Here is a 14477-nt window from a genome sequence, read left to right as displayed (position 1 = left end):
GACATTGTATTTCTAAACCCTAAATTTGATAGTTATTATTATCTTTTTAATATTAAAAAATGAAAAACAAAATTACACATGGCAAATTGTAGATCACAAGATTTCTAAAATCTTATGATCTTAAATTAGCTGTAGTTAGCAATTAAATGATGAGTTAGCAATTCATCACTTCTCTTACTCATTATCGATGGAATTTAATTTTTTTTTAACAACATAAATGAGCGTGAAACTATTTTATTGGTGAAAAGACATAAAAGGAACTCAAATAAAATCAAGAGGTTGTTCTTTTTTTTTTGCTTTGCTGATCCTCTGAATTCATACACAAAATAAGAATGGGATTAATAATAGAATCATGTCCTTGATCAGTATCTCATTAAATCAAGTGTATTAATACCTCACTGTATAGTAGTACTACTAATTTTTCTATCTGCATAAATAGTTTTATGCTATTCTTGGCTGCAAAAATATACTCCCTCCGTTCCATAGTAATAGAGTCATTTTGCCATTTTGGTACGTTCCATAGTAATAGAGTCATTTCCTTTTTTAGTAAAAGTCAACACATTTTTCCACACCTACTTTACTCTCTCTTACTTTTTTCTCTCTTCATCTCTCTACCTTTTTCATTTTCCACTTTATTCTCTCTTTACTTAACTCACCTAACACAATTTTTCTTAATCTCCGTGCCGAAAAGAAACGCCTCCATTACTATGGAACGGAGGGAGTAGTATATGTTGGGATTTACGCACACAAGGCTTTCACACACTCAATAAGATCACACACACACTCACTGTTGTATGAGATCACACAATGCAGAAAACACACACACTCACACTTTGAGTATTGAAGATGATAATCTTGGAGAGAAAACTGGAAAACTCTTTATTGATTAAACTCTACTCTAAACTACATACACGGTGAGCTATTTAAAGCTCCATAATCACGTAGCAACTGCTACTAACTAACTACAAGAAGAATCAAGAAAGCAAGAAGAATAACCGCTACATCTCAGCTAACTAACTGCTGCTCCAACGGCTAGTTCGGCTAGGTTGCTTCTACCTTCTCGGTTCAAGACCGAACTCCTTCTTCGGCTCAATACCGAACTCCTTCTCGGCTTACAACCGAACTCTTCCTTCTCGGCTCATTCCAGCTCAACGCCGAGCTTCCTTACCGAGCTTCCATACCGAGCTTCCATACCGAGCTTCTTTACCGCTGAGCTTACCGACTTCTGCCTTCTTCTTCTTCTCGGCTAGTTCCAGGCTAGTTCCAGCTCGGTAAGCCGAGCTTACCGAACTCCTTTCTAACCGAGCTTCTTCCAACTGAAATGAGCACTCCATTATTACAATTCTCCACCTGAGGGCTCATCTCAGTTCTTGCACAAACATTGATCCATTTCTTGCAATGATCAAACTTGTCTCTACCTAGAGACTTTGTTAGCATGTCAGCCGGATTGTGCAAGGTGTTAATCTTAATCACCTTCACTCTCCCCTTTTCAATCTCATCTCTAATGAAATGCAACTTTATGTCTATGTGCTTGCTCCTTTCATGAAAACCCGGATGTTTAGCCAAGCACATAGCTGAGCTGCTGTCACAATGAATCACCATTGTCTTTTGGTCAAAACCAAAGTCAGAAATCACTCCCTGAATCCAAAAACTCTCCTGTACAGCTGCAGTGAGAGCTATATACTCTGATTCTGTTGTTGAGAGAGCAACAACACTTTGCAACCCTGACTTCCAGCTGATTACAGTTCCAAACATGGTGAAAAGATAACCTGTTTGGGACTTTCTGTTGTCCAGGTTTGCAGCATAGTCTGCATCACAATAGCCCTGCACAACCTCCTCAGATTCACCTTCCCAGCCATTGAACACAATCCCCCAGTCCTTAGTTGACTTCATGTACCTCAATATCCACTTAAGAGCATTCCAATGCTCCTTCCCCGGGTCTGCCATGTATCTGCTAGTCACTGAGATAGCATGAGCCAAATCTGGTCTTGTACAAATCATAGTGTACATAACACTTCCAACCACACTAGCATAAGGGATAGCCTCCATCTCACCAGCCTCTTGCTTAGTTTTAGGGGCTTGTTCCTTTGATAGCTTAAAACTCTGGGACAGAGGAGTTGATGCAGCTTTTGCATTTTCCATTTTGAATCTCTGCAAAACTTTCTCAATATAGTCAGCTTGCAGCATCCACAGCTTCTTGCAGCCTCTATCTCTCTGAATATGTATGCCTAGGATCTTCCTTGACTCTCCTAGATCCTTCATTTCAAAGCTTGACTTCAGATCTTGTTTAACTTTCTGAATTTCTGTCATAGAAGGCCCTGCAAGTAGCATATCATCCACATAGAGTAATAGGTAGGCAATGGGAGTCTTGCCTGCCTTCTTGATGTAGATGCAATCATCATATTCTGACTTGGAGAAGCCAATCTTCTTCATCTGTGCATCAAACTTCTTATTCCACTGTCTAGGACTTTGCTTAAGTCCATAAAGACTTTTCTGTAACAGGCACACCTTGCCTTCTTCTCCAATCTTCACATAGCCCTCTGGCTGTTCCATGAAGATAGTTTCCTCTAGATCTCCATTGAGGAAGGCTGTCTTCACATCAAGCTGTTGTAGCTCCCAGTCAAGCTGATTCACCACAGCCAATAGAATCCTAATCGAAGTGTGCTTCACAACAGGTGCAAACACTTCATTTAAATCGATTCCCTCCTGCTGTGTAAAGCCTCTAGCCACCAGCCTTGCCTTGAACCTGATTCTGTCTTTATCAGTGGTTTCTACCTTCTTTTTAAACAACCACTTGCAACTGATCAGCTTCCTCTCCTTTCCATCTGTATTCAGCTTGGATTTGTCCACCAAAATCCATGTTTTGTTCTTGAGTAAAGACTCTATTTCCTCATTCATGGCTTCAATCCATCTTTCTCTATCTTTACTCTGCATAGCTTCTTTATATGTGAGTGGATCTGCACCATCAATACCTTCAGCTGCACACAGAGCATAATACACAACATCAGAGAACTTTGTTGGTGGCCTTGTTTCTCTTCTAACTCTGTCCCTTGCAAGCTGATAGTCCCTGATAGAGTCTGATATAGACTCACCAGCCTGGTTGCCCTGAGTTGGAGCCTCTTCTTTATCTGAATCAGACTCACTCCCCGAGTCAATGACTCCACCTGCTCCTAGGCCAACCCCCACAGGCTCCACCTTGAAGAAATCACCCTCATCTTCATTGGAGTCCGACTTATCTTTCAGGAATGGCATCTGATCCTCCAAGAACACCACATCCCTACTCACCAAGACCTTCTGCTTACCGGGCTCAATACACCAGAGCCTATACCCCTTAACACCTCTCTGATACCCCAGCAAGATACATTTCAGAGCCCTAGCTTCAAGCTTACTTTGCCTAGCATGAGCATAGGCTGCACACCCAAACACCTTGTATTTTGAGTAGTCACTGTGAGCTCCATACCACATGTAATCAGGAGTTTCAGATTTCAGGGCAGTAGATGGGCATTTATTGATGAGATAGGCTGCTGTATACACAGCCTCACCCCAGAATCTGCTGCTCAAACCAGACCCAAGAAGTAGGCACCTCACCCTCTCTAGGATTGTCCTATTCATCCTCTCCACAACACCATTTTGCTGAGGATTACCAGGAACAGTCCGGTGCCTCTTCATACCCTTCTCTTTACAAAACAGATCAAACTCAGCAGACAAGAACTCTAGGCCATTGTCTGTCCTTAAGCATTTAACACTTCTACCCTTCTCTAGCTCAACCTCCTTACACCATATCTTGAACTTTGTGAGTGTTTCAGATTTTTCTTTAAGAATATATACCCACAACTTTCTTGTATAGTCATCAATGATAGCTAGATAATACTTTCCTCCACCAATTGAACACACCGGTGAAGGCCCCCAAAGATCACTATGTATGTAGTCTAAAGGGGCTGTAGAAGAGTGAATACCTGTAGGATAGGGTGCCTTCTTAGCCTTTCCAAGTATACATTGCTCACAGGGGTCCATCTTGTTGAAATCTCCAGAGATCAGACCCTTCTTGATGAGTTCTTTCAAGCTTCCTTCGGCTGGGTGGCCCAATCTCTTGTGCCATAGCATTATGGAATCATCTGACACTGCATTGCTTTCTCCATCAACAGCCCTAGCCTTCAGATAATAGAGAATATGCTCTCTGTCAGCCTCCATCATCACTGCATCTCCAGATTTCACAAACAATTTTCCTTGACTCATCAATATGGTGAACCCTTTCTGTTCCAGCATTCCCAATGAGATGAGGTTCCTCTTTACTTCTGGAATATACCTCACCCCAGTTAGGATCTTTATAGAGCCATCTTGTAGGCTTAGCTTTACCTTCCCTATTCCTTTGATCTGACAAATGTGGTTATTACCAAGAACAACCGTATCCGATGCTTCTTGAAGATCATGAAACCAGCTTCTATTGGGGCACATATGGAAGCTGCACCCCGAATCCATAATCCACCTATGACTGACCCCACTATCACTGATATTCATGAGTTGAGCCGGGGGATCAGCACTCTCCACACAATCAGATTGATTGTGTCCCTCTGAGGCCATCTTTCTCTTCCATGCATGACAATCTTTCTTCAAATGTCTAGGTTTCTTGCACCAATAGCAAGCTCTGGTTTCCTTCTGAGCATCTGAACTTGAGGGTTTAGGGCCCTCAAACTTCTTCTTGAAGTTTTTTTTTTTTTTTTTTTTTTTTTTTTTTTTAAATTAACTTCATATATTTATATCATATATATGAAGGAGGAAATTACAAATCAACTCCTATAACAAGGAGGAAAGACAAATTACGCCACCCAGGGTTCGAACTCGAGACCTCCAGGATGGACGCGGTATCCAGCACCCTTTACCGCTAGGCCAAGGGGCTTGGATAAACTTCTTCTTGAAGTTCTGCTTCTTGAACTTCTTCACATTCAAGGCCTCTGCAGCTTGAACATTGGAGCTTGCAGAGCCTCTGTTGGCTGTCTTCTGGAGTTCTTTGGCCATCAAGGCTGAATAGACTTCTGCATAGGTGATAGGTTTATCTCTTCCATAGATAATTGCATCACTTAGCTGGTCATACGAGCTAGGTAAGGCATTCAATGTGAGAATGGCCTTATCCTCATCTGAGATCTTGACATCAACAGATCCCAGGTCATCAATGATCTTGTTGAACTCCTCTAGCTGCTCAATGATGGACCTATCTCCAAAAAAACTATAGGCATACAGCCTCTTCTTGAGATACAGCCGGTTAGCCAAGGATTTGGCCAAGTAAACTTCATCTAACTTGTCCAAGATCTCCACCGCAGTCTTGGCTTCTTGAACTTCCCTCAAGACCTTATCTCCAAGGCACAGAATCACTGCAGAATGTGCCTTGAGCTGCATCTCCTCCATCTTTGCCTGAGCTTTTTCATCAAGCACTGGAGCCTTTCCTTTCTCATCTGGTTTTGCAAGAACTGCCGCCAAGCCTTGTTGAATTAAAACCGCCTTCATCTTCATCTTCCACAGGCCATAATCATTCTTGCCTGTGAACTTCTCTGCATCAAGCCTTGCTGCCATCTCTGAAACCGTTTGATCCTCTGCAAATCAGCTTCAATATCCCTTTCCCACAGACGGCGCCACTTGTTGGGATTTACGCACACAAGGCTTTCACACACTCAATAAGATCACACACACACTCACTGTTGTATGAGATCACACAATGCAGAAAACACACACACTCACACTTTGAGTATTGAAGATGATAATCTTGGAGAGAAAACTGGAAAACTCTTTATTGATTAAACTCTACTCTAAACTACATACACGGTGAGCTATTTAAAGCTCCATAATCACGTAGCAACTGCTACTAACTAACTACAAGAAGAATCAAGAAAGCAAGAAGAATAACCGCTACATCTCAGCTAACTAACTGCTGCTCCAACGGCTAGTTCGGCTAGGTTGCTTCTACCTTCTCGGTTCAAGACCGAACTCCTTCTTCGGCTCAATACCGAACTCCTTCTCGGCTTACAACCGAACTCTTCCTTCTCGGCTCATTCCAGCTCAACGCCGAGCTTCCTTACCGAGCTTCCATACCGAGCTTCCATACCGAGCTTCTTTACCGCTGAGCTTACCGACTTCTGCCTTCTTCTTCTTCTCGGCTAGTTCCAGGCTAGTTCCAGCTCGGTAAGCCGAGCTTACCGAACTCCTTTCTAACCGAGCTTCTTCCAACTGAAATGAGCACTCCATTATTACAGTATATAATGGCTGGCGCCTGGTATATGTAACCAACACCAATATACGTAGTAGCTTTGTGGAGAAATCTTTGGTGAGAAGTTATAAGAGGAGTTTCAATGGATTTGCAGCCTACCTTACATATCAAGAGAGGGTGAAGTTGGCCAGTAAAATTTCTGCTTTAATTAATTCTTGCATAAGATCTATCTATGCTTGTCTCCAAGAGATTTTCGAGGAAACTACTCACTAAATTGCTATGCATATCATGGAAAGGTGGTGTCGATTTTCCCTAGCATAACTTACAATCCTCAAACAACAAGATCTTGGGATTTCATGGGATTTGCTGAAAATGTTCACCGCAGCCCCTCTGTTGAAACCATCATAATCAATGGTGTTATCGACACTGGCGCTTGGCCTGAATCGGGGAGTTTCAGTTATGAAGGCTTCGGGCCTCCTCCGAACAAATGGAGAGGGGCCTGCAATGGTGGAATGAACTTCACTTGCAACAAGTACGATCTCGATGTGTTTTTTTGTGTTGACTCTTAATTCTTGATTTGCAGTAAGCTTTACTATAACTCGAATTCATCATCGAACACCAATTCAGCCAGAGACATCACTGGCCATGGAACTCACACTGCATCTACAATAGCAGGAAACCATGTGAGAGATGCTAGTTTCTATGGCATTGCAAGAGGAGGAGCACCTTCTGCAAGAATCGCAGCATACAGCGTGTGTACCTTGATCCGGTGAGAGCACTGATAAAAATATTTCAAGGAAACTTCACCTGTCCAACTTGGAGCTCCAGTGGCACTTGTTCATAAAGATATCAACTACCCTTCAATGACTAGTCACATTGCTATTGACGCTGTGAATTTCTCCCAGCGAGTGTGCCATCACAGTAAGACCTGGAATCCTATCATTTAGAGCATCTACTGAGAGAAAATCATTTGAAGTGGTTATCAGTGGTAAGATCAGCAGGAATATGGTGTCGGCCTCACTCGAATGGTCTGATGGGGCTCACAGAGTTTGCAGTCCAGTCGTTGTTGACAGTGTATGAACTGAATGCTTTGCTATTGTGAGAAAACTACGTAACAATACTGAAAAGTAGTGATTGATACATATCAGCTGTTCTTACATTGCAATCAATATGATTTATTTCTAGGTGAGCCGTCCAAATAGAGTTATAACTTTCTTCTTCACGTCCTATTATTAAGTGCATATAATGTGAATTATTGAAATGAAACACGAGTAAAGGAAATACCTTCTGTAATTATCAACCCACCAGAGTAGCAGATAGTTGATTCAATGATTCACCTCCAATATGGAAGTTAATTTAATGGGGTAGTAATTAGTGACTTAAAAGTATAGGTTAACATTGGAATGAGGTTGAGTATATCTTGTCTCACAATCATGCAAATTTTCTTCTCTCTTCGAACTTCCTGCATTTTACTTGTTCTTGTTCTGATTTTGAGCAACGCCCTTCAACCTTTCGCAGCAGAGGATGATAGACAGGTAAGTTCTGTCCAAGTTTCTTAAGGAGTACATTTATTTGACTGTCTGAACTCACTCTGAAAGTAGGTATACATTGTGTACATGGGAAATCTTGTTGAAAGAGATCATTCTCTTTCATCGCATCATTTTAACATGCTTCAACAAGTTGTTGACAGCAGGTAACAGAAGTACTTGCTATATTACATATAGCTTTATGCATATATAAATAACAGTGAATAGTGATATATGTTTTCTTCTAAAAGGTTTTTGGGACAGTCCTTGCTTAGAAGTTACACAAGAAGTTTCAACGGGTTTGTAGCCTATCTCACGGCTCAAGAGCACGAAAAGTTGGCAAGTAAAGTTCCACTCATGCATATTTTCAGTCCTATCACATAACCTTTTGCTGATCTTCAGCATAATGTAATTTCATATCTGAGTTAGCATCTATTTTTTTCTCTGAATATCATGCAGGTCATGAAGGAGTAGTATCAATATTTCCAAGTTTACGTTTTTACCCCAAAACTACAAGATCTTGGGATTTCATGAAAATGTTGACCGGAATCCCACAGTTGAGAGTGACACGATTATTGGTGTCATCGGCACTGGAATTTGGCCGGAGTCGGAGAGTTTCAGTGACAAAGGCTTCAGCCTTCCTCCCAAGAAATGGAAAGGTGCTTGCAGTGGTGGAAAGAACTTCACCTGCAACAAGTGTAACTTCTTTTCTTACTAAATATATCAAATGCTTCTTATCCAGATCACCTAGTATTTCTTATTATCCAGCAAAGTGATAGGGGCTCGTCACTACACCTCGCTGCCTCTACCCGATGATTCTGCCAGAGATGTACAGGGCCATGGCACTCACACCGCTTCGACAGCAGCGGGAAACTCTGTAACACATGCTAGTTTCTATGGAATTGCCAAAGGAACAGCCCGAGGAGGGGTTCCCTTGTCACGAATGCAGTATACAAAGTTTGTAATCCATGTGGTTGCCAATCGGCAGATATACTAGCTGCATTCGATGATGCCATAGCTGATGGAGTTGATATCATCTCAATCTCCATCGGGGCCACAACAGCATCTCGACCGATGCATGATCCCATCTCAGTTGGCGCTCTTCATGCATCGCTTAAGGGAATTTTAGTGGTGCAAGCTGCAGGGAACACAGGGTTAAAGAAATCAACTTCCAGCATCGTCCCGTGGATTTTATCAGTTGCTGCAAGCAGTACTGATAGGAGGATCATCACCAAAGTTGCTCTTGGAAATGGGAGTATATTGACAGTATGCATCAGAAACTCAACACTTTCTTGATCAAGTTTGTTATCTTATAACATGTTTTGCAGGGAAAGGGAGTGAATACCTTCAGCGCGAAGCAGAATAGACTAAACTCCAACATCCCTTCTCTTATAGAATGACTCAGAAAGAGCCTAATTCCTTGCTACACAGTTAGGTACTGTTTTCCAGGGTGTTTAGAGCCAACTTTAGTGAAGGGAAAAATCGTCGCCTGCTACTCCACATCATAGGCATAGCAGAAGCCATCATTGCACGAGCTATTGGCACCGTTGCCTTGTCGGATATTTTTGGTGATGTTTTCATCGTTTTTCCAATTCCAGCCTCCAGTTTGCAGGAGCATGACTTCCACGTCATCCAGAGCTACCTCAAATCCACAGAGTAAAATCATCTTATCTTTTATTTAGCATTTTTTTGTGTTCTAAATGAGTCAAACTCAAACCTCACTACAGATCCCCCAAAGTAGAAATAATGACCAGTGAATCAGTGAAACATCTTGATGCCCCTCTAGTTGCTAGCTTTTCCTCAAGAGGTCCGAATATCATCATCCCAGATATTTTAAAGGTGCAATCTTCTTCACTTATCCAAAGTCAGCGTTGAAGAACAAGTTAACATGATATGTTATGGTAACGCATCTGATTCGTTTTACATATACAGCCAGATGTAACAGCACCTGGAATAGAAATCCTGGCAGCTTTTTCACCTCTGGCATCGCTATCAGATATCTATGTAGACGTCACCACGGTTCGGGAACCGGCGGTTCACGGTTCGGAACCGCCGGTTCCGGTTCAAGATTTGGATGAATCTGAACCGGCCCGGCCAAGGTTCGGCGGTTCCGGTTCGTGAACCGTGAACCGCCGGAACCGCCGTGCAAATCCGATTCCTGGCCGGTCGTCCGGTTCGGCGGTTCGATTTTTTTTTTTTAATTGTAAATTTGAAATTCAAGTAAAAAATGTAAATATATTTGCATAAATAAAATTAGAATAAAACGATGTACAAATGCAATTTTATTGATACACATTACAATTTCAAAATTACAAATTACAACTTTAAAATTGCAAATTACAACTTAAAATTTACAAATTACAACTTAAAAATTATAAATTACAAAAGACCTAAAGCCTTGATTACAATTTAAAAATTACATATTCGAAACAAAGGGGAGAAAAAAAATAAAGGAAAAGGACTCGAGCTCAACTTAAATTTAAAATTTAAGTTGAGATGCCTACGTATCCTCAATGCTCAATTGCATTTTGGAATCAAAGTCCACGTAGTTCTCTTACCTTGCTTACCTATTTGGCTTGATCGGAGGAATTGGCGGCGCGCCTACTCTTCTTCGTCGGGGAAGTAGTCTTGGTCGGGTTGTACTACTTGATTGTTCCAATCCGGTTCTTGGTCTCTAATTTCAGCGGAGCACCAATCATCAAGTAACATGGTGGCTTCCATGTTTTGCCCGGTGAGTCTACTTCTTCTGTCGTCCAAGACGTTGCCTCCAACACTAAAGGCGGACTCGACGGCGACAGTGGAAGCCGAAACCGAAAAGATATCCTTGGCCATTGATGCAAGGATGGGAAAATCTTTCTCGTGTGATCCCCACCAATCTAGGACGTCGATTTGTTGGGGAACGGGACCTCCTTCTTCCTCATTGAATGAAAAGTGTGAGTCAAAATATAAGTCTAACTCACTTGTCGAATTTGCCGTCCTTCCTCCGCTGCTGAAGCCGTATAGGTCCGCCAATTGGGATTGGGCGTCGGGGTCATCAACTTGGAAGAAGCCAAAGTTATGTGTTTGACGGGGGGGGGGTCTAGGTCTCACTCGGTGGGTACGGTTGTACTTGGCTTCGTAATCGTGAAAGAGAGCCCGCAAGTCGAACTCAAAACTTCTTTGGAGGCTTGGGAGGTGGGGGATGTTTATTTGGAATGTTTGGGCTAGGTTTATGTAGTTGTCGTCCTCGTCAGTTTGCAAAGCTCGGAGTGGTTCAAGATCAATACAAGCCAAATTGTTGTAATAAAATTCTAAAATTTTGAAAGTACCAACTAGTTTCCACTTTGGATCCAAAACTTTGGCAAGCAAAAAAACCGTGGGGATCTCGTTGAAATACTTGAGCCATTTTTCAACCATATAATATAAAACACACATTAACTCAAGATTGTTTGTGGAATTTTTCATTGCAGTTTTAAAACCAAGTGATATGATCATGCAATGTTCTAAAACACGAACGGATGTGCAATAATACATACCCGATAACTCAATAGTGGCATTTCGAAAACCTTTGAATAACTTAAACAAGCTCATGCTTTGATCCCAACAAGAAGATGTTAGATATAAATCATCAACAAGGTAAGTTCTATAAAAATCAACTAAATATTCTATATGCTCCAATGTAGATTGCAACATATCATATGTGGAGTTCCATCTAGTAGACACGTCTAAAGTAAAAGTTGTGTACCTTATTTTCTTCGAATGGCAATACTTCTTCCACGCCTTGCCAATTTGAGGCTTCCAGTGGATCAAGGATACAGCTGTAGTAATAGGTTGAATATGTCTTTACCATAAAGGCAAAACATCTTGTACACATAAGTTTAAAATATGACAAATACATCGTTGGTGAAAATACTTAACACTTATTACCGGGGAGCAAGCCGCAATTAAATCGGCTATACTTGCGGTGTTAGCGGTTGCGTTATCAAAACCAACCGAAAATATCTTGTTGTATAACTTATACTCATTCAAAACTTGAATAATTAAAGATGCAATTGCTTGTGCGGTGTGTGAGGAAGGAAATTGTCTAAAACCAATTAAACGTTTATTTAAAGACCAACTATTATCTATAAAATGACATGAAATTCCCATGTAAGAATTTCGTTGGAAAGAATCCGTCCACACATCGGAGCAAATATTAACTTTGTGCCCCAAGGTGGAGAGGAATTTTCCAACCTCTCGTTTTTTGTCAAAAAACTGACGGTTGTTAGATCTTTGAGCAGTAGAGAGGGGAATTCTCTTTGTAGCAACATTAAAAGCGGTTTGCATAGTAACTTCATATTTTTTGTCATTAAAAAAATTGAACGGCAAATGTTTCATTGCCGCCCATCTTACCATAGCATCGGTAACATTTTTCGGACCATATTTAAATAGCGGCGTACCTGTTTGAGACGATGAGCCGGCGGGGAAGTTTATTTGGCTTTGGGACTTAGTATGCCCATATTCCACGGGGTGTTTTGACTTCAAATGGCGATGGAGAGTACCATATCCCCCACCGATAACAAATGGATAGACTTTATCGCAATATTTGCAATATGCTTTGAACTCACTTGTCTCCACGGTAGTGGTCGGATCATTAGGATTTGAAATTACCACCGGGACCTTCTTGAAATATTTGGTGAAAATCTCGGATTTCAACTTGGGAGGCATCTTTTTCTTTTGTCGTCCTGCGGAAGGAGAAGGGTCGGCCTCCTCATCATCATTGTCGCCAACTTGGCCGGTGCTAGAAGGGGAGAATTGATGCGATCCATCATCGCCTTCGTCCGACGATAGATTCACATCGTACTCGAAACGCGAAGCCGAATGTGAATGCCCCCTTGTTGGTCGTCGTCGGCGAGGGCAAGTAACAAGACCGCATTTCGATCTTCTTCCTCCTACGAAAATTATACAACTAAGTAAAAATACTAACACAAAAATAAAACACATAGACACATAGATGTTGAAAAATGAAATTATGAATTTAATAAAAATGAATTAACAAAAAATTAAAACATATTATAACTTACTTGAGCTCGAAGAGCGGCTAGCCTTCCCACCTCCTTCGCAACTTGTGCTCTAGAAGGGGCACGTCGACGACGAGTATCACTTTGACTTTGATCTTGGGCAATTCCCTTGCCCCGATCACCACCACGACGAGATGAAGACATGATATAAATATTTATGGAAATTGAAAGTGAAGAATAGAGAGTAGTGTGATTGTGTGAAGATGATAACGTGAACAACGTGAGAGTAAAGTATGAGCGCAAATAACGTAAACAACTTGAGAGAATGAGGATGGAGAATAGAGAAATTGAGATTGAGAGAGAAATTCTTATTAACACAAGAATGTGGTGAGTAGAAATGAAGAGGAGGGGGGTATTTATACAGGAAAATTGTGATTAAAAAAAAATCATATTTGAAAAAAAACGGCCGAACCGGCGGTTTACCGCCGGTTTTCGGTTGGAACCTGCGGTTTTTCGTCAAATTCAAAATTCAAATTTTAAAAAAAGCCGTTTGAACCGCCGGTTTACCGCCGGAACCGGCGGTTTTTTCGGCCGAAACCGGCGGTTTCCGTCAACGGTTTCTGACCAAACCGGCGGCCGTGAGAGCGGTTTCTGAAAAGGCTAGGAAGTAGGCCTGAAAAGGTGTCGGGAGGTGTCGGGAACCGCGGAACCAGCGGTTCCGGCGAGACCGGCGGTTCGGAACCGCCGGTTACGGTTCTTCAAATTCTGCAAACCTGAACCGGCCCGGCGGTTCGGGCGGTTCCAGTCCCGGTTCGAACCGCCGCCGACGGTTCTAGTTGCGGTTCGAAACCGCCGGTGACGGTTCCGGGCCGGTTCGTCCGGTTCGGTTCGGTTCGGTTCGGTTTGGAGACCTCTATGTCTATGGAGACGATAGATCTATTAAATACAACATACTTTCTGGAACATCGATGTCTTATCCACACGTTTCTGGAGTAGCTGCTTATCTAAAATCATTGCATCCTAGCTGGTCCCCTTCAGCAATCAAATCAGCTCTTATGACAACTGGTAACAATCAGTGATTAGTGATTAGCCGAAAGGAAAAAAAAGAACTCATTTTAGCTACCCTTTTCTCAGCTTGGAGAATGGATGCCACTAAAGATCCACTAGCACTAGCAGGATTCTCGTATGGCGCTGAGCATATTGATCCAGTGAGAGCTGCAGATGCCGGCCTCATTTATGAGACAGTTGCAGAGGATTATGTTAAGATGCTGGGCAGTGTGGGTTACAAACCTGCAAAACTGGGAAAGATATTTGGAGGGAAGCGCAGCTGCCTTACTCGAGGGCGAATCACACCAAAGGACCTTAACTACCCTTCCATGACTGCCTGCATTAAGGCTAATGGTAACAAAGTTTGTGACTTTTTCTGAGATATTTACTAGAGTAGTTACAAATGTTGGACTTGGGAACTCAACATACAAGGTCACAACGACTAAAAGCTCAGACTACATCGTTTCAGTGGAGCCTAGCATCCTTGCATTTGAAGCTATGAACGAGAAAAAGTCATTTAAAGTGGTCATTAGTGGGAAGACTAAAGAGAAAATGGTGTCAGCCTCTTTGGAATGGTCCGATGGCATTCACAGAGTCCGGAGTCCAGTTGTTCCATACAGGGACGATTTGTAGCTTGACATATTTATAGGTTATTCATTATGAAAACTAAAGATACCCAAATTTAGTTGAATTGATACCACAGATCTACTTTGCTAAATTATAGCG

At 41.9% G+C, this 14477-nt stretch overlaps 1 pseudogene; it reads left to right on the top strand.

The window, feature by feature from the left end:
• The first annotated feature begins 6208 nt into the window (after positions 1–6208).
• Positions 6209–14417, top strand: LOC121796533 (annotated as a pseudogene).
• The last annotated feature ends 60 nt before the right edge of the window (positions 14418–14477 follow it).

This window comes from Salvia splendens, chromosome 3 (assembly GCF_004379255.2).
Source record: "Salvia splendens isolate huo1 chromosome 3, SspV2, whole genome shotgun sequence".
In the NCBI taxonomy this organism is placed as follows: domain Eukaryota; kingdom Viridiplantae; phylum Streptophyta; class Magnoliopsida; order Lamiales; family Lamiaceae; genus Salvia; species Salvia splendens.
Note: the sequence above shows the minus strand (reverse complement) of the source record. Positions and strands in the feature narration are given on the sequence as shown.